Genomic DNA, 24,410 nt, shown 5'->3' on the forward strand with positions numbered 1-24,410 from the left:
GAAGGACAGTTGTTGGGAAGAAGCTGAGCTCTCATTTATTCTGGACAAGTTTCAGAAACAAATTTCTGGCTTTTCTAGATAAAACAACAACAACAAAAACCAAGCAAACAAAAAGCAAATCAAATGAAGATATCCCATATTCACAATGAGAGAATTTCTTTTCTCAGCAACTTTTAGACCAAGGGACCGAGGAAGTTTGTTTATTGTTTGCAAAATGTGCTCTCATGTTTTGAGGCACGCCTCAAATCCAGCCTTTCTTGTGTCACCCTGATATGAGGACCAAAGGACTTTAAAGCTAGGATGGCCAACTTGCCAAGGTTGGCCCAGAACTTCCCCCATTTTAGCACTGAAACTTCTGAGACCAATCCTGGGAAACTCTTCCGTCCCAGGTAAACCTGATGGTTTTGCACCTTAGTGTATAACTCTGTTGGAAACATTTATTCTCAGCACATCATCCCTTCACCTATGTCCCTACGCCTTAAAATGTCTGTTGATTCACAAACTTGGCTTTCAGTTATATCATCTCCAAAAAGCTCCTCACCGCAGCTACTGTAAAATGGGCTGCCGCTTTACAAACACACCTGCAACTGGACTGGTGGGGGCCTTCAAAGTGGCTGAAACGTTCCAATGTGATTCTTAACCTTCCTCATTGGCAATTAAAATTTCTTTGTAAGAGGCATCCTTGCTGATGTCATGAATACTCAGAGGCTAAACAAATAAAAGGCTGTCTCCATAGCGATGGGGGGTCGGTTTGTGGTTTCCCTAGTTACACTCCTGAGTGATAACCATCTGGGGTTCCTCCCTGGCAGAGGGGAGAGGGAGTGAGAAGCTGGAAGGAGGAAATGTGCTTTTGTTAACAAGCCTGAAAGTTATCTCCCATATCTCTGTGTTTTACTTCTTTTTAAATCAACCAGCACAAACTGTAGTGAGTTTTAACATTTTTTCACCCTCATGGGCATTTTGGAAATTTTTCCTTTGGACTCTAGGGGTAAATTATTCCAGCTGTGAGAATATGACCCATAAGCACAGCAGAAGAGTATTTCTTCCGATACTGAAGCGGCTGCAGGCATCGGAGCCCAGGTGGGACACTGGTTTTCATACAAATATGGGATGGTAAGCAGTACTACTCTGGTCTGAAGTCCAGGATGTCCCCCAAACAGTGAGCCTGCATCACAGGAGGGCAGGGACGGCCTCCTAAGACCTTGAAAGATCTTTGTTTCCCTTTAAAAAAAAATCCCATGGATCTCTCATGTAGAAATTTAAGACTTCCTTGAATTTAGTCACATTTCCAATTCTCAACATGTGCTACCCTTTTTTTTTTTTTTTTTTTTCCCGGTACGCAGGCCTCTCACTCTTGTGGAGCACAGGCTCCGGACGCGCAGGCTCAGCGGCCATGGCTCACGGGCCCAGCCACTCCACGGCATGTGGGATCTTCCCGGACCGGGGCACGAACCCGTGTCCCCTGCATCGGCAGGCGGACTCTCAACCACTGCGCCACCAGGGAAGCCCTGCTACCCATTTTTTATAAAATGGAAGACGAGGGCTCCTGTAAATTTCTGGCCCTGTGATTGATATGATTCACATCTGCCCCAGTGGGCCTGGAGGGCAGAACATGGGGTCAAAGAAGATTATTCTGGAGTCTTAAGGTTCTGGGCTTGCTTGGGACTTGCCACTCCTTTCTTCTGTCCTATTTCTTTCTTTTGGAATGGGACCATCTATCTGGCCTATACCTGTCCCACCATTGTGTTTTGGAAGCACATATATATTTGATTTCATAGGTTCACAGCTTTTGTCTCAGAATGAATCATAGCTTGAGTCCCACCCATATCTGATTTAGGTGATATTTAGATGAGACTTTGGACTTGAGACTTTTAAGTTGAGGCTGGACCGAGTGTGGGTCTATTGGTATGGAATGAATGTATTTAGCACGTGAGAAGGACATGAATTTGGAGGGGATCAGGGGCAGAATACTATAGACTGAATGTCTGTATCTTCCCCAAATTCAGATGTTGAAGCCTATCCCCCAAAGTGAGTAGGTCATGAAGGCAGAGCCCTCATGAATGGGATTAATGTCCTTATAAAAGAGGCCCTAAAAAACGGGCTCCCGGGCTTCCCTGGTGGCGCAGTGGTTGAGAGTCTGCCTGCCGATGCAGGGGATGCAGGTTTGTGCCCCGGTCCGGGAAGATCCCACATGCCGCGGAGTGGCTGGGCCCATGGGCAATGGCCGCTGAGCCCGCGCGTCCGGAGCCTGTGCTCCGCAAGGGGAGAGGCCACAACAGTGAGAGGCCCGCGTACCGCAAAAAAAAAAAAAAAAAAAAAAAAAAAAAAAAGGGGCTCCGTTGTCCCTTCCATCATAGCAAAAAGACAGCTGTTTAGGAGGCAGGCCCTCAGCACACACAGAATCTGCCGGCACCTTGACCTTGGATGTCCTAGCCTCCAGAACTGTGAGAAACACACTTCTGCTGTTTGTAAGCCACCCAGTTTATGGTATTTTGCTACAGCAGCCTGAACAGACTATGCACCATCCATGCCCCCAAGTCTCAGTTTCTTTGTCTGTAAAATGGAGATAATAACATTTAGCCTGAAAAGAAGTTTTGAGTACGAAATTTATGAAACGTATGCACTCTGAAAATGTATTTGTGGCCTTGCTTAATTTTCTTTGCTTTGAAATAAATAATATTAAATATAAGAATTCGTCTTACCTAATCTCAAAGGGCTCTTTCAGCTCTCAAGTTATGGGGCCTGAGGTCAATTTCTTATGAGATTTTTAAGAGAAAGTTCTTGCTCATCTTACTCAGATCCTGCTGTGATTTGAGCTTATCCTTTTATCCCTTCTTCCTGCATCCCAGACCAAAGAATCTATTATTGAGATATTCAATATATTCTTTCTGGACTGAGGGCAGCAGTTCAGACTCACGTGCTTTTTGCACTTCTCCAGCTGATATGAGATTGAAAGACAAGAAGCCATCAAAACCCTGTACGGAAGACAATACAAATTTTTCTCTTACCAGGACAATGATATCCATACAGGCCCATATTTATAACTCCCGTAGGCGTGAACCACTAAGAAGGGTAATTACAAAATTTAACCCCATTTCTTCGTGGCCATTTGCAATTAATAACCAATCAAGTAATGTACTGAGCACCTAAACTAATCAAATGCCACACCATCATCTATGGTGTATGATTTCTTCATCTTAACATTGCTTTATCTGTACACAAACCTTGAACGACTCCCTGTGGCCTTACGCTGTAACTGTTACAACAACACAACCACAATAATCACTGCACGTAGTACCTACTCACGTTTAGTAGGCATTAAGTATTGAGCTGAGCATCTTCAATATCTTCTCTCAGCTGGGTCTCACAATAACACCACCCCTATTTTACAGAAAAGGCAAGTGAGGCATCAAGAGTTTCATCTCTAAGCTCGGCTTTGGACCCAGATCTGTCTACACCCATAATGACTGCAGGTGATGCTGTTTCTCTGTAAATGGCCCAGACTCCTTAGTATGGCATTGTTCACCCTCGCTATGCACCAGGGTAGAGTACCACGTACTCTCTTTTGCTGGTCCTTTCCCCCTCCTCCGTTTGGGGAATCCCTTCCCCTCCATCAAGGCCCTCCTCAGAGGCCACATCCTCTATGAAACCTTCCTCTGCAAACTCAGGCAAAATGAACCACTCTCTCCAAAACCTCTTGACCCTTTGGTCATCCTTCCATTAAAGCACTTATTTCACAGCAGTAGGACTAGCTGTAAACACAGGAGGAAACCACGGTTCAGAGAGGTTATGGAGCATCTTCAAGGCAACTCAGCTAATAGATCGGAGAGTCAGGTTCACACCCGTCTTCCTGATCCGGGAAACTTAGGTCTCACCCTCCATGCTATCCCACCTCTCCCCGACTTTCAAAGTGCAAGGATTGGGAGCCTATAAAGTGACTGTGTGGACTTAACTCATTCATATTCGGATAGAAAGAGGCTGGTGAGAAAAGTCAAGGTTTGGTCTTGGCATATGTCACGGGGACCCAGTTGCTGTCATTGGCCTGCAAGCATTCTGACCCAGAAGATGGGAGGTGAGGGCACTGCAGTCAATAGGGTCTCTTCACCTCCCCTGTGTGTCTCTGAATTAGATTCCCTGGGAGCCCTAGGCCACTTGACTTTTAGGGTCATTGGAGAAACCAGGCTGATTTTAGCTCCCGTTTCTGGGGATAATGGGAAGGGAGCTACACCCTAAAGAGATGCTACAATTCCAGGTCACCTATCGGGACTGATGGGCAGTCTCCTGACCAGGCTGGGACAGCTTAGTGCTTCTTGAGCAGGGGTGAGGCACATCCAGGGAAATGGCTCTCTCTGCTCCAGGCAAGTGGCAAATTGCACAGATTTTAATCAGTCTTTCCTGGGCCTGGCCTTCCCTAGTGTCACATAGGCTTGTCTTCTAAAGGTGTACAAGCCGTGGGTCCTGAACAACTGGGTAGCCCTCACCAGGTCATGTACTCAGATGTACGGGGTCAGTGGCCATTAGCGAGGTGTCACTCAAAGGTATCTTTTTGGCAGCAGAAGCCAATTAAAATGTGTCTTGTAAGCTCAGTGTAAGGGGATATCAAGGTCTTCCTGTAATTAACTGCTGAAAAAAGGGGCATCAAAACTCGGCAACGTGGGCAGTGCTGATAACTATATTCAATTCAGCTAATGCACAGAACTGAAATACTCTAGGAAAAGGCCAGCTTCTTTTCCTTTGCTATGACTTGTAATGAATAATGGATGTCTGCACTCATTGGCAACAGGAGAGCAGGGGCAGGATCTGTCTTGCTCACGACTGCACCTGCCTCACAGCACCTGGCACATAGGAAGTGCTTGGTGCAAAACCCTAGGGGGTCACAGTGAGGTACTGCTTTACACCCACTAGGATGGCTATGCTCAAAAAGATGGAGAGCAAGTGCTGGCAAGGACATGGAGAAATTGGGACCCTCCTACATGGCTGGAGGGAATGTAAAATGGTGCAGCCACTCTGAATGACAGTTTGATGGTTTCTCAAAAAGTTAAACACTGAATTACCCGATGACCCAGCAACTCCACTCCCTAAGGATATACTTAAAAGAACTGAAAACAGGCGTTCAAACAAAAAACTTGTATACAAATGTTCACAGCACTGTTCACAATAGCCAAAGGCAGAAACAACCCAAATGTCAGCCAATGAATGAATGGATAAACAAAATGTGGTATATCCATACAACGGAGTATTATTCAGTCATAAAAAAGGAACAAAATCCTGATACATGCTACAACATGGATGAACCTTGAAAACATTATGCTAAGTAAAAGGGCCAGACAAGAAAGGGCACATATTATATGATTCCATTTATGTGACATATCCAGAACAGGTAACCTACAGGAACAGAAAACACATTAACAGTTGTTGGGGACTGGGGGCAGGGGGAGAATGGGGAGTGGCTGCTTAATGGGTACAGGGTTTCCTTCTGGGGGGATGAAAATGTTTTGGATCAGAATGATGGTTGAACACCACTGTGAATGTACTAAATGCCACTGAATTGCATACTTAAAAACGGTGAGTTCTATGTTATGTGAATTTTACCTTAAAATAATTTAAAAACAGGAGCTTTATGAGAGCATCACATTGTGAGAGTAATTTTCCTGTGACAACATCGCAGAGAAAGGCAGGGATACCTAGGGCAGATCTTACACCAGGCACAATCAGACAATAAACCCAGTTCGGTCTGGTGTGGAAAAAAATGTCTCGGCATTTGAAGAGCAATGAGAATGATGGAGAGAAACAAGGGGGATGGGGGAATTATTTATAGCAAATTTTAAAACTCTTTCTCCTAGCTGGCTCTGGGGAGACTACCAGTCATTTTACACTTTGGAAAAAATAAAATTGCTTGAAGCAAAAGAATGAGGATGGTAAACTTAATGGAAGGGGGCAAAATCACCTGCTCGATTCCTAAGGCAAATATAAAATGTTGGGGGATTAGCCACTATTTTGTATTTTCTACACCACTGCTCTCTCCTCTCCATTGGTACCCAGCACAGATAACTCAGTAGATTGTGTTTGCATTTCAGCAGCTGAGTTCCTCATTCTCTTTTTGCCTGTCCTCAGCTTGCTTCTTTGGCTTCCCTCTCTGAGAAGGCTGGAAAGGAGGCCTTGGCTTACCCTCATGGCGGCAAGAGAAGCTTCTCTGACCAGAAATCCTTCCCTGCTCGGGCCTCCGGTACGGGTGGGCTATGGGAACCCCCAGGCAAGGTTTCAGGGGAGGAGATGCGGATGGAGGCCAGGTGAAAATGGTGAGTCATTTCCCTGACTGCTTGGCTCCAAATTCCCACAGGACTCTGGGGCAGCCACAATGGTCTCACTGAGCTGAATAAATCCAAAAAAGTTGGATCAGAAAGAAGAGGCCAGAAAAAGAAAGGAGAGAAAGGGCTGGAAGCCAGAGAGGCCCCTCTGAGATGGTTCCCACCTGGGTACTTAGGTGAGGGCCAGTTTAACCAATAAGCTTCCACGCCTGGAGCTATTGTTTCTGGCTTTCTGTCGTGGCTACTGCGATTTAAGCTGGCCATATCCAGCCTGAAGGAGGTTTCTAATTTCTCTCCTGATTCCAGAAAAAGAAATAAGAACTGAGGATAAGAAACACTACACTAGGGGAAAAAGAAAAACAGAGATTCTCTTTTTCTCATTTGCCAGTAGTAGAGTTTTATCTAAGATTCTGTGGTCTAGTGGGGAAAATAAAAACAATTTGCTCAGGAAGCAGATGTCAAGGATCTTTGACCTTGCTGGGTCATGGTCTAACTTCCATGGGCTAAAATTTCCCTATCAGTCAGACAAAGGGGTGAAATAGATGATTTCTAGGCATCTCTCCTGAGCAGACATTCAGGGCTGCAAAATATTAATCCAGCCCCTGAATCCTCATATGAAGATTTCCTCATTTTGTTGTTACAAGGTACTATCCAAGGAGTGAGATTTTATTTTAATGCAGTATGTTGAGAATGTAAATATGAGTTTCCTCTTGTCTGGAACAGTTAAGACAGGAAACATCCATCCATGCATTGGAGGTCTGAACAGTAGGTTGGAAAAAAATACAAGTATGAATGAAATGTGGTATTACTCCTCTGCCAAACTGCTCCATAGGAACCCACCAAGCTCAGATGTCCTCACCAGTGCCTATGGGGTGGAGATTCATGGAGCATGTGGTAGATAGGACAAGTCCAGCTCTCTCAAGCTTCTGCATGCTTATGGGGTTAGAAATAAGAGGTTAGGCTGTTGCAGCTCCTTCTACCTCATCTCCTTGAAATGTCCTCTTTTCCTGGTCAGAAACAGCATGTCTCAGAAACAGTCTTTCCTCCCACTAGTCACAGAGATGACATTTTTTTTGGTTAACGTCTTTATTGGAGTCTAATTGCTTTACAATGGTGTGTTAGTTTCTGCTTTACAGCAAAGTGAATCAGCTCTACATATCAGAGATGACTTTTGAAAAGCACTGAATAATTTTTACAGTGGTATCAGAAAGCAATACCACTGTAAAAAATGGATAGCCCACATCTAATGCGGGTCTGAAAAACTGGGGAACACAGCCTCTGAAGGCAGAAGGCGAGAAAGCCATGCCGGGTGATACCCTCAGGTTGAGCAATCTACCAAGAAGCTGCTGGGAGGTGCCAGGGCAGAGAATCAATCAGTCTTCCAGGATTTTCCCAAGATTTGCCACTAAAGTACGTAAAAAACGGGAATCCTCACCCCCAGAAATGATCTTGGGACTGGCACTGCTTTTTCTGGCAAGTTCACCCTATTTTTACATCCCAGCTAAATGTCAGTTCCCTCACGACCCTTGGAGGTTGGACCTGAGGTGGGAAATGCATATTTCCACGTCAAAGTCCTATTTTTCTCAGCCATTCAAACTTCAGCTATGGAGGGTGCTGGCCTCTGTGCACAAAGTCCCCAAAGCAGCCTCCCCCACTCATTGGGCGCCCAGAGCTCTCTTTGCCTCCTCAGCTGTTGCTGGTCTTCGGAGGCCTGAGCCCGACGGGTACAAATGCATGAGCTTGTGTCTTCTTATGCTTCCTCAAGTTCTCTAATTCGTTTTTTTCCTTAGGAAATTCCTTTTTGAATTCACCACCCAAGGTTTCAATTTCCCATCCTAGGTTCTTCACATCCTTTCCTGGACACCCACATCCTCAGCAGAGGACACAGCACATTTACATCCCAGTACACTTTGGTTCCTTTGCCCCCGGCCAGACTGCACGCAGGGGGTTCAGGATTCACGTGGGAATTGTGGAATGGGGTGACCGCTGCCATGAGCAAGCCTTCTGTAAACAGACGGCAAATGAAGCTTGGGGTGGGATAAACCCAGTGATCCTGCCACAATGAGCGAAGCCATCTCTCAGGATTTGAAAATGGAAAAGTTGAACCCATCCGATCAGAGGAAAGGGTTGGACAGTCAGAGCTAACATTTCCTTTGTCTGTGATGGATAGCCACTTTGGAACTATTTCCTGTCCTGATTTTTCCTTCAGTCAGCACTGCAGGGGAAACAGGGGGTGGAGGGACGGTGTCTGTTTCGGTCATGATGTTCTACACGAACCCCTCCAAGAAGAGTGCAGTACTAGAACTGTGTCTGTACAAAAGGTTTGCATTAACTGTAATGAAGCAAATGACAAAATCAATAAAGCGAGAATTGTGTGGCTGTCATAAAGATGATGTAAATCCAGGGTTCACGATGGTTATGAAGCTATTTAGAATTGTAATTAAAACCAGTACCATTTTTTTCAAGATAAAAGCCCCTTTGACAACCATAAATGCAAGCTACAGGAAATTTTCAACAAATATATTCAAAATTAATGTATAGCACAAAGATGGCATAAATTAACGGGGGATAATCCATAAGCCCAGGCTTCAGAATGTAAGAGCACTGAGTAAGGAGAGTTTGATTTCGTGTTTGGTTTTCAAGTGATGTGGTTTTCAATTTTAATCAAGTTAAAGCTTGGCAGAGCACTTAGAGACTCTGAATGAATGGCATATTTCTGACAACTACTCTTCAATGAGACTGAAAATGCTGTCTCTGTATTTGCACAACTTGAGATCTGACGGCATTTGCTACTTTATGCATCCCACGTATTTTAGAAAAGAATCTAGAGGGGTGTGTGTGTGTGTGTGTGTGTGTGTGTGTGTGTGTGTGTGTGTGTGTGTGTGTGTGTGTGTGTGTGTGTGTGTGTGTGTGTGTGTGTGTGTGTGTGTGTGTGTGTGTGTGTGTGTGTGTGTGTGTGTGTGTGTGTGTGTGTGTGTGTGTGTGTGTGTGTGTGTGTGTAGGAGAAGATGACCTTTTTGTTTCATTCAGGAGTGGGGACGGGATGAGGTGGGGGAGAAAGGGGGTGGGATGTCCAGTCTTCCAGTCCTAATGAGCTATCATCCTTGGACTTGCTTTCTGAGCCCTGATTGTAAACGGTAACACTGAGATATCCTGGGAAACATTATGTACCTACCTACCTATCCATCCACCTAACTTTAGAGCATCACTGTTTACTTTCAGATCATGAGCAATATCCCCTATTATGGCCTTCAGTGCTGCTGAAGGAGATTCCAGCCGTCTGGGTGATTTTAACTGTAGAGTCATAGAATCTCAGTATTGGGAGCAATCTCAGAGATCATCAGGTCCAAGTCCATCATTTTTAACAGAAGAGGAAAGTGAGGATTAGAGAGAGGAAGAGTTACTTAAAATCTGAAGATAGTATTTGGCAGTATACTCAGGACTTGATCAAGAACACCTCAGGTCGCAGTATTTGCAGCAGGAACAGTGACGTACGATATGCCAGTGAAAAAAATAAGACGGTAAATGATGATTATATTGTATTGCCAACTCTGAAATGCCACTAGAATTCAGAGATGCTTGATTCTCTCAATCCGTTTGGGGCTTCAGGTATGGTGAGGAGATGGTTGGGGATGGTAATAAGTAGGAATTGAGGAATCCCAGCGATTTAGGGGTACATTCACGTTTTTTTATTTTCCTCATTTCTTGATGGCTTGACATCTTAGGGGGCCTTGCTGACTAGGGAGAGACTGCCACTCCTAGAGCTAGTTAATTCCTTGAGCTAGTAAGCAATTTATCAGTGAGCCCATCTTTCTCATAAAAACAAACCAATCCCGAGTCCCTAGCCCCAAGCACCTCCTTTACCTTACTCTCACACATGGAGCAAATATTTTCCCTCTCTACATCACCCCAGGGCCAGGTACCAGACCACTACAAACAGCCTCTGTCCCCCCAAGGCCCATTGGAATTATTCAGACTGGCCAGTCCCAAGCTGCTTCCCGAGCCCTGCCTTGTCTTTCCCAAGGAAACCGCAATACAGGCTGTGGTCTACGCCTTCCTTCCCTCTTGCTTCTGTCTCCTGACCCTGGTGTTTCCCTTTGTGGCCCTGCATGGCATGGTGTGCCTCACATTTCTAGGAGAACTCTGAGGAATGATGAACTTTTCTTTTAATGGCATTCACCTCCCTGTGTTATCGCTCAGTCACCTTTATAAATTAAGCCCTGGACGTAGGACAAAGGGACCCAGGTTTAGGTCACAACTCCTGCCCACTGTCTGAACGATCCTGGACAAGTTCAATCACCACATTTTTAAAAAGAGAAGTGTGGACTGTATTTTCTTCAAGTCCTCTCTAGCTTGATAAGTCTATGACTCTAAGTAGAGTGACCTGAATTCTAAGTCCTCTGCTCAACAGGCAGCGAGGCAGGCTGCAGTACAGGAACGGCAGTGCTGGCCAAACCACTTAGTATAAAAGCACAGCTCTCACTTGTCTCAGTAGTAAAATGGGCAAAGAAAGGAATTCATTTCAGGAAATCTAATTGCATTAAGGAGCTGATTCCAGAAAACGGTCTCGGATTGACAGTCTACTGAGATGCCTCGTCTCCTGCGATGAACAATCCAGCAGAGAAGATGTGCACATCTACAACTCGATTATACTGGTTGACAGCAGGTTCCCCAAACTGCACAAGGACCATCTTAATTGCCAGAAAGGTGCAGATCTGGGAAGCAGTTTCATAATGGACCCCAAAGAAAGCTGAATGCCAGACCTCACTTTAAAATGGCCCAAGACGTGTAAAGAGGCTCCGGGAAGGTTTGATTCAAACCATTCAACCTCTGGGACACACAATAAGAAAGCCCCTCAAATTTCAAGGCAGGAAGCCTTAGCTTGGGAGCCTTGGGGTTGCTGTGTACAGGGCAAAGATGGGCCTTTTTTTTTAAACAGTAGCATCTGGAGCTGCAGAGAGAGCATCACTTAACGGGCTACAGGAGGTGTAACTAGGAGAGATGGACCTTCTCTTTTGAGGGAAAACAACACAGGACCATTGCTAAAGTAGAGTTCAAGTTTAGAATCTTGGCTTTGTGGTCTACGTGTTTTCCCTGTAAGTCAGCTGAGTAAGGCTGACACGGGACGAAAGGAATCCCTTGGGATATTTAAAATAAGGCATGGGCAGTAAAGGCAGGTTAAAGGGAATGGGGGGCAAAAGGAGATTCTGCCTGAGGGAATCTTTGGAAAACCCCTTTTGTTTGAACCCCTGTGAAATGCCTTCAGTTTTGAGTGCAGAAAACTCCAGAAACTGATTACAGTTAATTGGGGTTTTACTGCCTGGTGGGATCCTCTTACTCTATTATTCTGGGCTGAATCACCAGCACGCAGCCACACCCTCCTCTGCATTCATTTCTGCCTTGTCTATAACTCCTAAAGTTCATTGACGAGAAAGCTGGGTTTTATCTTCTTCATTGTCTGGCTTGGGTAACAATGTGCACTGGGAATGAAGGAAAAGGATGCCACGCATGAAACACCCATGGCATGAGACCCAAAGTGTTCACAAACCCAAATTAAATGCAGTCTGTTCACAGCACCACAAAGTCTGATTTGCTTGACAACTGAATAATGACTCAATATTTGTATCTTCCCAATGAATCGATGCATTGGTTGCTTTCAGTGACCACACAGAGCACACTGTGAATTTGGGTGTGGAGTCTTATTTTAGAAAGACTCAAGCAAACATTTGCAGGTTTGTGAGCTGCATGTGCTTAAGTAGACAAAAGCGATATTCAGCCAGTGATCTAATTGACATTTTACTCGGGCAAGAGAACTGAGGCCAGCCCAACGGCAGGCAAATTCATTTTCCAAAGGTCATGGGGTTGGCTGCTGGTGATTCGTTGTTGAAAGATATCTCAGAGTTGGTCAAGGCCACAGTCAGAGATGCCCGTGGAATACAAATAATTCCCCTTATTCAAATCTGGCAGCCAGGACCACAGGTCAATGTGGTTGCACTTATGCAAATGGTAATCATCACAGTTTCCAGTTGAGGAGGGTCAGGGGTGACAGAGACAGGCAGCCTGGGGCTTGGCCAGCTCTAGAGTCTTGTGAGTTCTTGCTTGGAAAAGCACTGTCTGGTATCTCGTCCCAGAGAATCAAGTGAAACGGGAGTGCTCCCATTCTTTGGGCCGAGATCAGGTGGATTTCTTTAACTCACAGAGAAATTTAAAATATGTAATCTATGCACAGGATAAAGGAAAGTTCAGAGAGCCTCAGAGTCCAAAGTGAAAAACAACACCCTCTCCTGCCCCGTCCCTCCAGTTCTGCACTTTGCTTCCCCAGCAGCAACTACTTTTAGAATTTTCTATAAATTTGTCCACAGATATTTCACATGTCTAAAAGCCTATGAGAACAAATACAAGCATACTGTCTTAAAAGCACAAATGGTAAAAAACTGCACTGACCTTCCTGCCTTTTGGGTTCTCATTTATCAGCTTTGGATGCTGTTCTGTATCATCTATAAAGATCAGTCTCCAAGAGATGAATGGATAAAGATGTGGTATATGTATATATCTATAGCTATATCTATCTACACACAGTGGAATATTACTCAGCCATAAAAAAGAATGAAAGAATGCCATTTGCAGCAACACAGGTGGACCTAGAGATTATAATACTAAGTGAAGTAAGTCAGACAAAGACAAATACCATATGATATCACTTATATGTAGAATCTAAAAAAATGACATAAAGGAACTTATTTACAAAACAGAAATATACTCACAGACATAGAAAACAAACCTATGGTCACAAAGGGGAGGGATAAATTAGGAATTAGAGATTAACAGATACACACTACTATATATAAAATAGATAAACAACCAGGACCTGCTTATAGCATAGGGAACTATATTCAATATCTTTTTTTTTTCTGTTACTATACTGGACTTTATTAGTAACACAGATGAACTAGAGTGAACTAATGTCTAAGTGTGCAGTCTCTGTTAGGATCTTTGCAGTTCCATATCTTGTAATAACCAATAATGGAAAAGAATTTGAAAAGGAATATATGTGTGTGTGTGTGTGTGTGTGTGTGTGTGTGTGTATATACACACACACATATATACACACACATACACACATAAAATTGAATCACTTTGCTGTACACCTGAAACATTGTAAATAGACTATACTTCAATAAAAAAATTAAAAATTCATTTCCTAAATTACAGTAGCACTTTTTAAGTGCTCAATAGCCATATGTGGCTAGTGGCTCCCATTATTTTGCGCTAATACAGAACATTTCTATTATTGCAGAAAGTTCCACTGGAGTGTTGGTCTAGAGAATCACAAAGAAAGCGCACTGGAAACATTAGATTAAATCAACCCTGAAGCTTGCCCTACCTCTGGACTTCCAGATGTGTGAACCAATAAATGCCATTGTTGTTTAAGCCAGTTTGAACTCGGCTTTCAATTCCCTTCAGCTGGAAGTATCCTAGCTGATTAGACAATTAAGCTGTTTAAATATTAAAAATTAAGACATTTCGTGCAACAAATACAAACTGTGATTCTCTCATGTGACGGCTCCCATCATTTTGTCTGGCCCTTCAGTAAGCACTAAAGGTTTTGGCCAATTAATAAAGGAATAATTAAGTAAATTAAAAAAAAATCAGTCTCATTGCTCTTAACTGTAATAGTCCAGTGAATGACATACCACGATCCATTTAACTCGTGTCCTACTGATGGGCTTTTTTTAGGTGGCTCCCAAGACATTTTTTCTACAAATGATGCTGACATATACATCTTTTGGAGACTTGTATAAGTTTACCTTTTAAAATAAACTCATAAAAGTTAAACGGACGGATTGAGGAGTATGTGTGTTTTTTTATTTTAATAGCTGCCGCCAGACTGCTAGTTAAGAGGGTTATACCAAGTGACACTCTCACCGTTGGTGTAAAATACTGCCCCACACCTTTGCCAATTCAGTGTCCTATGAACTCCTAGCAAGCACTCAGGAAAAGAAATCTCTCTAATCACACCTAAGTTTCATGGGAAGAAGTTGGATGCATGGTCCTGGCATCAAGACGGCTGTGGCTAAAATATATTGATTAAGGCTTTCTTTCCTACCTTACGTGAGCTTTCGAAAACAATGGGACATAGGGCAGGTTTCTCCTACTCTGGTATTTGTTGTTGATGTTTTTAAGTAATGTATGTTCATTGTAGAAATATCAAAAAACAGGCAAAGTCAAGAAAATAAAACCACTCAGGTATTTACTCAAGAGAAATGAAAACATAAGTGAAGGTTCATGCAGCTTTATTCACAATAACCAAAACTTGGAAACAATTCAAGTGCCCATCAACAGCAGAATGGATAAACGTACTATCATGTATCCATACAGTGGAGTATTACTCAGCAATCAAAACGGAGAGACAATACATAAGATGAATTTCAAAATATTATGCTGAGTGAAAGAAGCTGGATATACAACATACTGTATGAGTCCATTTATATGATCTAGTCGTAGAGAGAAAACTATACAGGGTGACAGAAAGCCGACTGGTGGTTGCTGAGGGTTGAGGTCGGGGAGAGGGGGTTGACTCTACAGAGATATAAAGCACATTCTGAGTGGTGATGACATTATGATATACTTGTAAAACTGCACTGAACTGTAGAGTCAAAATGGGTGCATTTTTTGTTAGTACTTTTTAAAATTGAAGCATAGTTGATCTACATATTAAAATTTCTTATACACATTTTAAAGGTTACTTTCCATTTACAGTTATTACAAAAGATTGGCTATATTCCTCGTGTTGCATAATACATCCTTGAGCCTATTTTACATCCAATAGTTTGTACTTTCCACTCTTCCACCTCTGTGTTGCCCCTCCCCCTGATCTCCCCACTGGTAACCACTAGTTTGTTCCCTATCTGTGAGTCTGCTTCTTTTTTGTTATATTTACTAGTTTGTTGTATTTTTTAGATTTCACATATAAGCGATATCATACAGTATTTGTCTTTCTTTGAGTTATTTCACTTAGCATAACGCCCTCCAAGTCCATCCATGTTGCTGCAAACGGCACATTTTCATTTTTTATGGCCAAGTAGTATTCCATTGTATATATGTACCACATCTTCTTTATCCATTCATCTGTTGATGGAAACTTAGGTTGTTCATATCCTGGCAATTGTAAATAATGCTGCTATGAACACTGGGGTGCACATATCTTTTCCAATTAGTGTTTTTGTTTTTTGGGGGATATATACCCGGGAGTGGCATTGCTGGGTCATATGGTAGTTCTATTTTTAGCTTTTTGGGAAACCTCCATACTGTTTTCCACAATGGCTGCACCAATTTACAATTTCCACCAACAACGTACAAGGGTCCCCTTTTCTCCACATCCTCGCCAACATTTGCTATTTGTGTTCTTTTTGATGGTAGCCTAAAACGGGTGCATTTTATGGTAGGTAGATTATACCTTGATAAAATAGCATCTTGGTTTATGACCTTTGGACTTCATTTCCCATGCAAATATATACGTATATAAAACTATAATCACACTTTTAAATGTACCTCCCATTTTATTTTTTTCATTAAATGGGGACATATATGGCTCGGTAATTTGATTTTAAAAAGTCTTGATGACATATTGGCTAGATTCTTTAATCTCTCATCTCAAACAGAAACAGTGGTCAGCTTCACCATCCCGCCCACCGCAGCCTTAGGTAGAAAATCCTCCTGGTAGAGTAACCAAGTTTGAGGAAGCACTATGAATTTCAACGTCTCTTGTTTTAGATGCCTCTCTCTTTCTCCCTACACTGTGCGTGGACTAAACTGGCCTCAGGCAGATGGCAACCCTCTCACTGCCCTGCCGCGGTCGTGTTTCACAGTACAGTGTAGTCAGCAGAAACGGAAAGCTGGGCCAGACTCATCCACAGCTGGTAGGGCACTCACAGGGAGAAACCCAAAAAGGCTCCAAAGAAAACCAGAGGTCCTCCACCCTCCACTATTTGGGGGGAAACAAAAGCCTCAAAGGAACTGAAAGGGAGGCTTTGTTCTCTGGCTTTGCTCCAGAGGAGGCCCTCCCACGTTCTGCAACTCACCCTCCAATGCACCCTCAGGACAGGGGACCTCCTCCACTGACAGCCCTCCAAGGGGTTGACAAATTAAGAGCGACAAAGGCCGGGGCGTTAAGCATAAAGGGAGTCAATGCTAGTCACAACCGCCGCCTCTCTCATCCCCAAAGGCACAAAGGGAAAGTCCAACATCACAACAGACACCTGCCTAGCATCTTGTGTGGGTAGGTACCCCCCACCCCCACCCCCGCCGCACATTTAATCCTCCAGGCTTTTAACCCTCATTTTAATTCTGGATGGATTTCCCACTATTGTTTTAAGAATAGTTAACAGTTTGAGTCAGATTAACATAGGTTCAGATTTCAGCTCTGCTGTGTGATCTCGACAAACTACCTAACCTTGCTGAGTGTACATTTCTTCATCTTTAAAAGAGGGATAATCTCACCAACCCCATTGGGTTGTTATAACAATTAAATGAAATAATAATAATCAACATTTAAAGTGCTCGCTCTGTGTCAGTGCTAACTGCTTTATAAACATTATCTGATTTAGGTACTACCTTTAGTCTCCATGGAAAACAAAACAAAACAAAAAACAAGCTTGAGAAGTCAGGCACTTATTCAAGACCAGCAGGGAGGGCTGGGACTCAAACCAAGGTTTCTCTCACTTTGGCGCTTAATCCTTATTCAGCATGTCAGTGGCTCTCAAACGTTATAGAATCAGCTGAAGAGTGGATTAAAAATTTAGATTCCTGGGTCTTGACCCAAAATTATGATTCATTCAGTCATTAACAGGGCTCAGGAATCTGCATTTTTAATAAGCTCCAGGAGATTTAGAAGCAGGTGGTTTTCAAACCACATTTGGAAACATGGAACACGGCTATAATGAAACCGTGTAATTATTATTTTACAATTATTACTTTAAAAAAACAAAAGGAGAGACATTCTAGGGTGGGTCAGGGATAAAGGAAGCAAGGGGACTATAGGATTTGTGAGCTCTGGTCATGTCTCAAAGAACTGGCAATCAATGACAGGGTTGAGATAGTGCGGGCGACGTTGGGGGCACAGAGATAGATGTGCATGAATTGAGTAAACAGTCTATCTAAATAAATAACCGCGACTCAACGGGCTTCCCTGATGGCGCAGTGGTTGAGAGTCCACCGGCCGGTGCAGGGGACAGGGGTTTGTGCCCCTGTCTGGGAAGATCCCACATGCCGCGGAGCGGCTGGGCCCGTGAGCCATGGCCGCTAGAAAAAATAAAATAAAATAAAATAAAATAAATAAATAAATAAATAAATAAATAACCGCGACTCAAGCTAAAGAATGTGCCAGTCCGAGGGGATTTGGAGGCTTTGGGATGCTTCAAGTGAAGATGACCGCTGGGATGTGACTTTGAAAGAAGCAGAGCAAAGGCATCCACTTCAGGAATGGGTCAGGGCCATACCCTGATGCAGCAAACCCACGTCCTGGCAGAGTATTTGGCCTCAAAACACTATGCGATATGGTTGAAGGGGAAGTTCAAGTTAGAGTCAGCAGTCTGCTTAGCGCAGTTAGCCACGATCCACATGATGCGGTTTTAGGAGTTTATGCCCCCCAATTTGTCCCTCTCCAGCCGTCTTAATTGTCACCAGTAGAGTCACTCTTTCAGGGCTCTTGGAGACAGAAGGATTTTAACTGGTTTAAGAAATTACGGCACTATGACCTGCCGACCCATTAGCAAGGATCAGGTTATTGAAACATGGGGCTTCGGGACAAACCACCGGAACCTTTTGCTCACTTCCTATCCTGTGGCAGGCTCACCCAGGGAGGGGGAAGCACCTTCAGCTTGTGGTTAAATCTGACCCACAGACGGTGTGATCTGCCCTGAACAGTGGGGACGCCCAGCGTTTAAAAACATTTTGCATTAGATTCCAACATTTCAAAATCAGATGATTTCACATAGAAATCTAAATTTATTGCTTCTTTCAGAAAAATGAAAAACAATTGTTAAACCTGGGCCTGTATGCATCCGCTTGAGCCAACCAGCAGCGATGCTTAGATGGAGCCCACGGTCTCCAGTCAGTGAGTTCCCACCACCTCCTGCTGCCCTTTACGCAGCACTCAGGCTGAGTCCAACTGTCATTTGTCAACTCATGGGATACAAGTTTATAATCCCTTATTGAAGGGTTTATCTTCAACATACTGGATCAGAGAAAATCCCCAAGACCACCAAATCAACCCCCCAAACCCTCCCTTCTCTTCCAACCCTGCAGGCCAATAGCACAACTGCAAGATAATCTCTCTTTGCATCTGTGAAGGTGGAAAGATGTGTGGGGTTAGGGTACAGACTATTAATATTTATTGAGCATCTGCCTTGTGCCGAGCTCTAAGTCTCTACCACTTATCAGCTCATTTAACTTTTACATGAAAATGTATGGCTTGGTTAAGGGTTAATCATCTTCATTTAATTGAGAAGGAGATGGGGGCCCAGGGAGCCGCAGCAGTGCCCAACCAGCAAAGCAGAGAGGAGACACCCCAGCTCTTGTACTGGAGACTGGGGATCTTTCCAGGGTAAGTGGTGGGTTGCTAATTTTTTCTTTAAGATGGCTCTGCACAGCAATGGGATCCTCTAGAAGCTTGTACGACTAGTGAAGCAGGCCTGCTGGGGACAGGAGAGCACACGCCATATCTAAGAGGGAAGCTGCAATTCAGCTCCTGCCTGTCGTTGCCAGGCAGGACTGAGCATTGTATGATTTTTCCAGAGAAGCTGGAAATCCAGATTTTTCAAGCAAAATGTACAAAGAGGAAATAAAACCTATCTGGAAGTGGGATTTGGTCCATGGTCTTTGATTTTCATGAAATGCTTTTCTAAGCGTAGGCAGTATTGTATAGTGGTTACAGGTTCTAGATTTAAACTCTCTGGGTTCAAATCCCAGCTCGGCCACTTATTATTAGCATGTGACTGTGGGTAGAGCACTTCTCTGTACCTCAGGTTCATCATCTGTAAACTGGTGACAGTAATCATAAGGTTGTGATGGGGATGAAATGAAATAATAGGTAGAAATGAGTGACAGTGACTGATACATGGTCAGGGCTCTATAAGAACTTATTACCTGCCAAGAAGAATGAGTGTGTGAGGCTACTACTCCTTTCTTTAGAGAACCTCTGTTTATTCCGGGGGTGGAGGTTGGGGGGTAGATAGTGTTTCGGGTAATACGGGCTTTAGAGGGATCTCAGAACAAATACTCCATCCCTGTGCCCAAGAAATGGTATTGCCTCCAAGAGCACAAAAAGAAGTGCAAACTTCCATAATCAAATGCTAATTAGCTATAAAATTTCAGAACAGCTCCTGGACTATGCACCATGTAAACCAAGCCTCATTCACTGGGTACTTATTTGTTTGGCTAGGTAGTTCTCCTGGCAGACCCAGTACCTGAGAACTGATCATCGGCATTTAGAAGTAATTTAGGTTTGTACATTGTGCCTGGGGACTGGTTATAGAAAGAACTTTAAAGGAGGGTGTTAACAATGGCAAATAATAGCTGTCGTTTTAAATGGACACATTGTAACACACTGTCCATTTACAGAGCTGAACGCTTGTGGCAGACAACCAAGTGCTTTACTCAGGCATGGCAGGTGCCGTGCATATGGATTTGTCAGTTTCAGGACAACAGTAGTTGTGCTCTGAAACACCAGCTCCTACAAAGGACCGCACCCACCACCAGCAGTGTCAAGGCTATTTCAGGCTCTGAACACCACCATCCTGCACCCTGCGCAAACGGCTTCTCTATTTACCCAGCAAATAATTTTTTCTCAACATCTTTATTGGAGTATAATTGCTTTACAATGTTGTGTTAGTTTCTGCTGTGTAACAAAGCGAATCAGCTATACGTATACATATATCCCCATATCCCCTCCCTCTTGCGTCTCCCTCCCACCCTCCCTATTCCACCCCTCTAGGTGGTCACAAAGCACTGAGCTGATCTCCCTGTGCGATGAGGCTGCTTCCCACTAGCCATCTATTTTACATTTGGTAGTGTATGTATGTCAATGCTACTTTCTCACTCCGTCCCAGCTTACCCTTCCCCCTTCCCGTGTCCTCAAGTCCATTCTCTATGTCTGCGTCTTTATTCCTGTCCTGCCCCTAGGTTTTTTCTTTTTAGATTCCATAGATATGTGTTAGCATACGGTATTTGTTTTTCTCTTTATGACTTACTTCACTCTGTATGACAGACTCTAGGTCCGTCCACCTCACTACTAATAACTCAATTTCATTTCTTTTTATGGCTGAGTAATATTCCATTGCATATATATGCCACATCTTCGTTATCCATTCATCCGTCGATGGACACTTAGGTTGCTTCCTTGTCCTGGCTATTGTAAATAGTGCTGCGATGAACACTGTGGTACACGATTCTTTGTGAATTATGGTCTTCTCTGGTTATATGCTCTGGGATTGCCGGGTTGTATGGTAGTTCTATTTTTAGTTTAGTTTTTTTTTTTTTGGCTGTGTTGGGTCACCATTACTGCGCACGGGCTTTCTCCAGTTGCGGTGAGCGGGGGCTACTCTTCATTGAGGTGCGCAGGCTTCTCATTATGGTGGCATCTCTTGTTGCGCAGCGTGGGCTCTAGGCGCGTGGGCTTCAGTTGTTGTGGCACACGGGCTCAGTAGTTGTGGCACAGGGGCTCAGTAGTTGTGGCTTGTGGGCTCTGGAGTGCAGGCGCACGGGCTTAGTTGCTCCGTGGCATGTGGGATCTTCCCAGAAGAACCCGTGTCTCCTGCATTGGCAGGTGGATTCTTAACCACTGCGCCACCAGGGAAGCCCTATTTTTAGTTTTTTAAGGAACCTCCACACTGTTCTCCCTAGTGGTGTACCAGTTTACATTCCCACCGACATTATAGGAGGGTTCCCTTTTCTCCACACCCTCTCCAGAATTTATTGTTTGTAGATTTTTTGATGATGGCCATTCTGACCGCTGTGAGGTGACACCTCACTGTAGTTTTGATTTGCATTTCTCTAATGATTAGCGATGTTGAGCAACCTTTCACGTGTTTGTTGGCAATCTGTATATCTTCTTTGGAGAAATGTCTACTTAGATCTTCTGCCCATTTTTGGATTGGGTTGTTTGTTTTTTTGATATTAAGCTGCATGAGCTGCTTGTATATTTTGGAGATTAATCCTTTGTCAGTTTCTTCATTTGCAAATATTTCCTCCCATTCTGAGGGTTGTCTTTTTGTCTCGTTTATGGTTTCCTTTGCTGTGCACAAAGTTTTAAGTTTCATTAGGTCCATTTCTTTATTTTTGTCTTTATTTCCATTTCTCTAGGAGGTGGGTCAAAAAGGATCTTGCTGTGATTTATGTCAAGGAGTGTGTTCTTCCTATGTTTTCCTCTAAGAGTTTGATAGTGTCTGGCCTTACATTTTTAGGTCTTTAATCCACTTGGAGTTTATTTTTGTGTATGGTGTGAGGAAGTGTTCTAATTTCATTCTTTTACATGTAGCTGTCCAGTTCTCCCAGCACCACTTATTGCCCAGCAAATAATTTTTGAGCACTGTGGCTGACCAAGTCCACCCTGCTGAGTCTGTAAGAACTCCCTCTCCCAAACCAGCCATTTCCTTGAGATGCAAAGCAGTAGATCTGGTGCAGGAAGCAGAAAGCCAAGATGGTACAGGAAAGCTGGTTGAACTCAGGCCTGCCGCAGAGATCCCTAACCAGTCCCAAGGATGTCGGAAAGATTCCAGAGGCCCTCAGGCTCATTCCAGAAAATCTCTCTCACTCAACATCCAACTCCCTCTTTTCCTTTCTCTGAAGGTGAGCCTAGCCCAGACCTCAACCTGATATCCAAATTCCAGGCACCAAGATCTGGTGTCATTCTGATCCCTCTTTTCTGCGGTCCCTCACCAGGCCCTGGCTTCTTGATTCTGCTGCTGAGTTTTGTCTCAGTGACAAAGCTTCGCTCCTCTCTGATGTAACGGGGTCTCAAAGAATCATCACATTAAAGAATATGAATCAACCTGAAAGACTGTCTATCTAGTTCCAGGGATTTTTTTAAGCCTTTTTTTTTTAAAACATAATACTCTTTATTACACAATATCTCATGTTGAACCTTAATGTCTAAAAGAGACAATTTAAAACATTATCATTATTGAAAGGCTACTTTTTATTTGTGGGCTCTTGGAGTACTAGAGTTTCTCAGTATGCACACTGAAATCCACTGATCATAATGTGTCAGTGACTTATTTTAACAGACTCGGCAACTGAGACCAAGAGGTTAAGTGACAGCCTGAGGGCAGTGTTAGTATGGGTTTCCTATTGCTGCCAGAACAAATTACCCCTAATTTAGTGGTCTACAACAAACAACACCAATGTATTTTCTTAGCATTCTGGAGGTCAGAAGTTCTAGATCAGTTTCACGGGGCTAATGCTGAGGCATAAGCAGGGCTGCGTTGCTTCCGGGGGCTCTGGGGGAGAATGTGTTTCCTTGCATCCTCCAGGATAGGTGGGTCCTCATTCCCTACATCACCTGGTCTTTTCTCCCTCTGCTGCCAGCGCACGTCTTCTTTCTTGTAAAGACCCTTCTGATTACATTGGGTGAACTGGAATAATCCAGGATAATCTATCCATCTCAAGATCCTTAATTTAATCACGTCTGCAAAGTCCTTTTTGCCATGTAGTATGCATGGTCACATATTCCGGAGAATAGGATGTGCACATCTTTGGGGGGGGGGGGGTCAATCAGCCTATCTCAAATAGGCAGCAGTTAAAAGTAGAGCTGTGACCAAACCCAGAATTCCTGGGCTCTTCGGGACTTTCTGAGTCTCAATGCGGACTGGCGGAGGGAACAGGGTGAGGAAGGTACACCTTCCTTTTATCTGAACTGTTTTGTCCCTGGCCTATTACAAGCCATAAACCAGAACAGGGCAGCCCCACTGGATGAAAGAAGAGAAGGTGTGATGAAGTTAAAATTTCCAGAGCTGGGGTTACTTTGGAGCAGAACACCATAAATATAAGTTTTGTTTGGGGGTATGTATTTGTCTAGGAAGGGAAGATTTAGTCCATTAGATATGATAATCTGAGGCAAATTAACTCTCAGAGATGGAATAAAGGCAGCAATAATAAGTTATTTATAATCTTCATAACAACACCCTGATGGGAGTAATATTATTTCCACTTAACGTATGGGGAAACTGAGGCTAAGAAAGAGTTATGTAATTGCTTAAGATCACATAGGTGGTAAATGTCAGGGTTTGTGGACTCCAGGAAGCCTGCCTGACTGAGGAACCTGAATACTTAACCATCATCTAAACATCCTCAGAGTTAATTCAGTTGATACATAACCCCAGGCCTGGGTACAGGTTCTTTGAATCATAGCTCTTCTCTGAAGGAGAAGAAATTGCTATACTTTTTCCTCAGGCTGTGAGACTTTCCTGGTCCTGGCTTTCTTGCTGATTTGCTCTATGGCACTCAAACTTGCAGGGTGTCCCTTATCCTCTCTCAAAGAAGAAAAAAGGAAGACTCACACTGTTGAGTAAGCTACTGTGAAGGGCTGTGAAAGATAAAGCGGTTTACCTGTACATTTAGAAGCTCATACTTCAGGGCTTAACAGAAGAAGAGGGGGGGATGAATGGGTGGAACGCAGGAGTTTTTAGGGCAGTGAAACTCTTCTGTATGTTACTACCATAGAGGATACCAGTCATTATACATTTGTCCAAACCTACAGAGTGAGCCCTCAGGTAAACTACGGCTCTTAGTTAAAATGCATCAATACTGGTTCAGCGATTGCAACTAATGTACCGTACTAATGCAAGGTGTTAATGATAGGAGAAACTGTGTGTGGGGGCGTGTGGACAGGAGGTACACGGCAACTCTGCACTTTCCACTCAATTCTTGCATAAACCTAATAAAACTGCTCTTAAAAATTAAAGTCTATTAATTAAAAAAAGAAAAAAGAAATCACACTTTCAGATAATTTCAATGGTCTTCTCAGAAATACTGTCCCAATGATGACCATCGCAGCGTGCTTCTGCCTGGGATCTTGGCTGGCGCTGGAAACCACAAACGCTCTTC

The 24,410-nt window shown here is 43.6% G+C and overlaps 1 protein-coding gene across 1 annotated transcript in view; it reads right to left on the reverse strand.

Moving 5' to 3' along the window:
• Positions 1-24,410, reverse strand: part of SLIT3 (slit guidance ligand 3) — a 627,706-nt gene that overhangs the window by 185,971 nt on the left and 417,325 nt on the right. The gene's annotated exons all lie outside the window — the stretch shown is intronic.

The sequence above is a fragment of the Lipotes vexillifer genome, unplaced genomic scaffold (assembly GCF_000442215.2).
Source record: "Lipotes vexillifer unplaced genomic scaffold, Lipotes_vexillifer_v1.1 scaffold370, whole genome shotgun sequence".
In the NCBI taxonomy this organism is placed as follows: domain Eukaryota; kingdom Metazoa; phylum Chordata; class Mammalia; order Artiodactyla; family Lipotidae; genus Lipotes; species Lipotes vexillifer.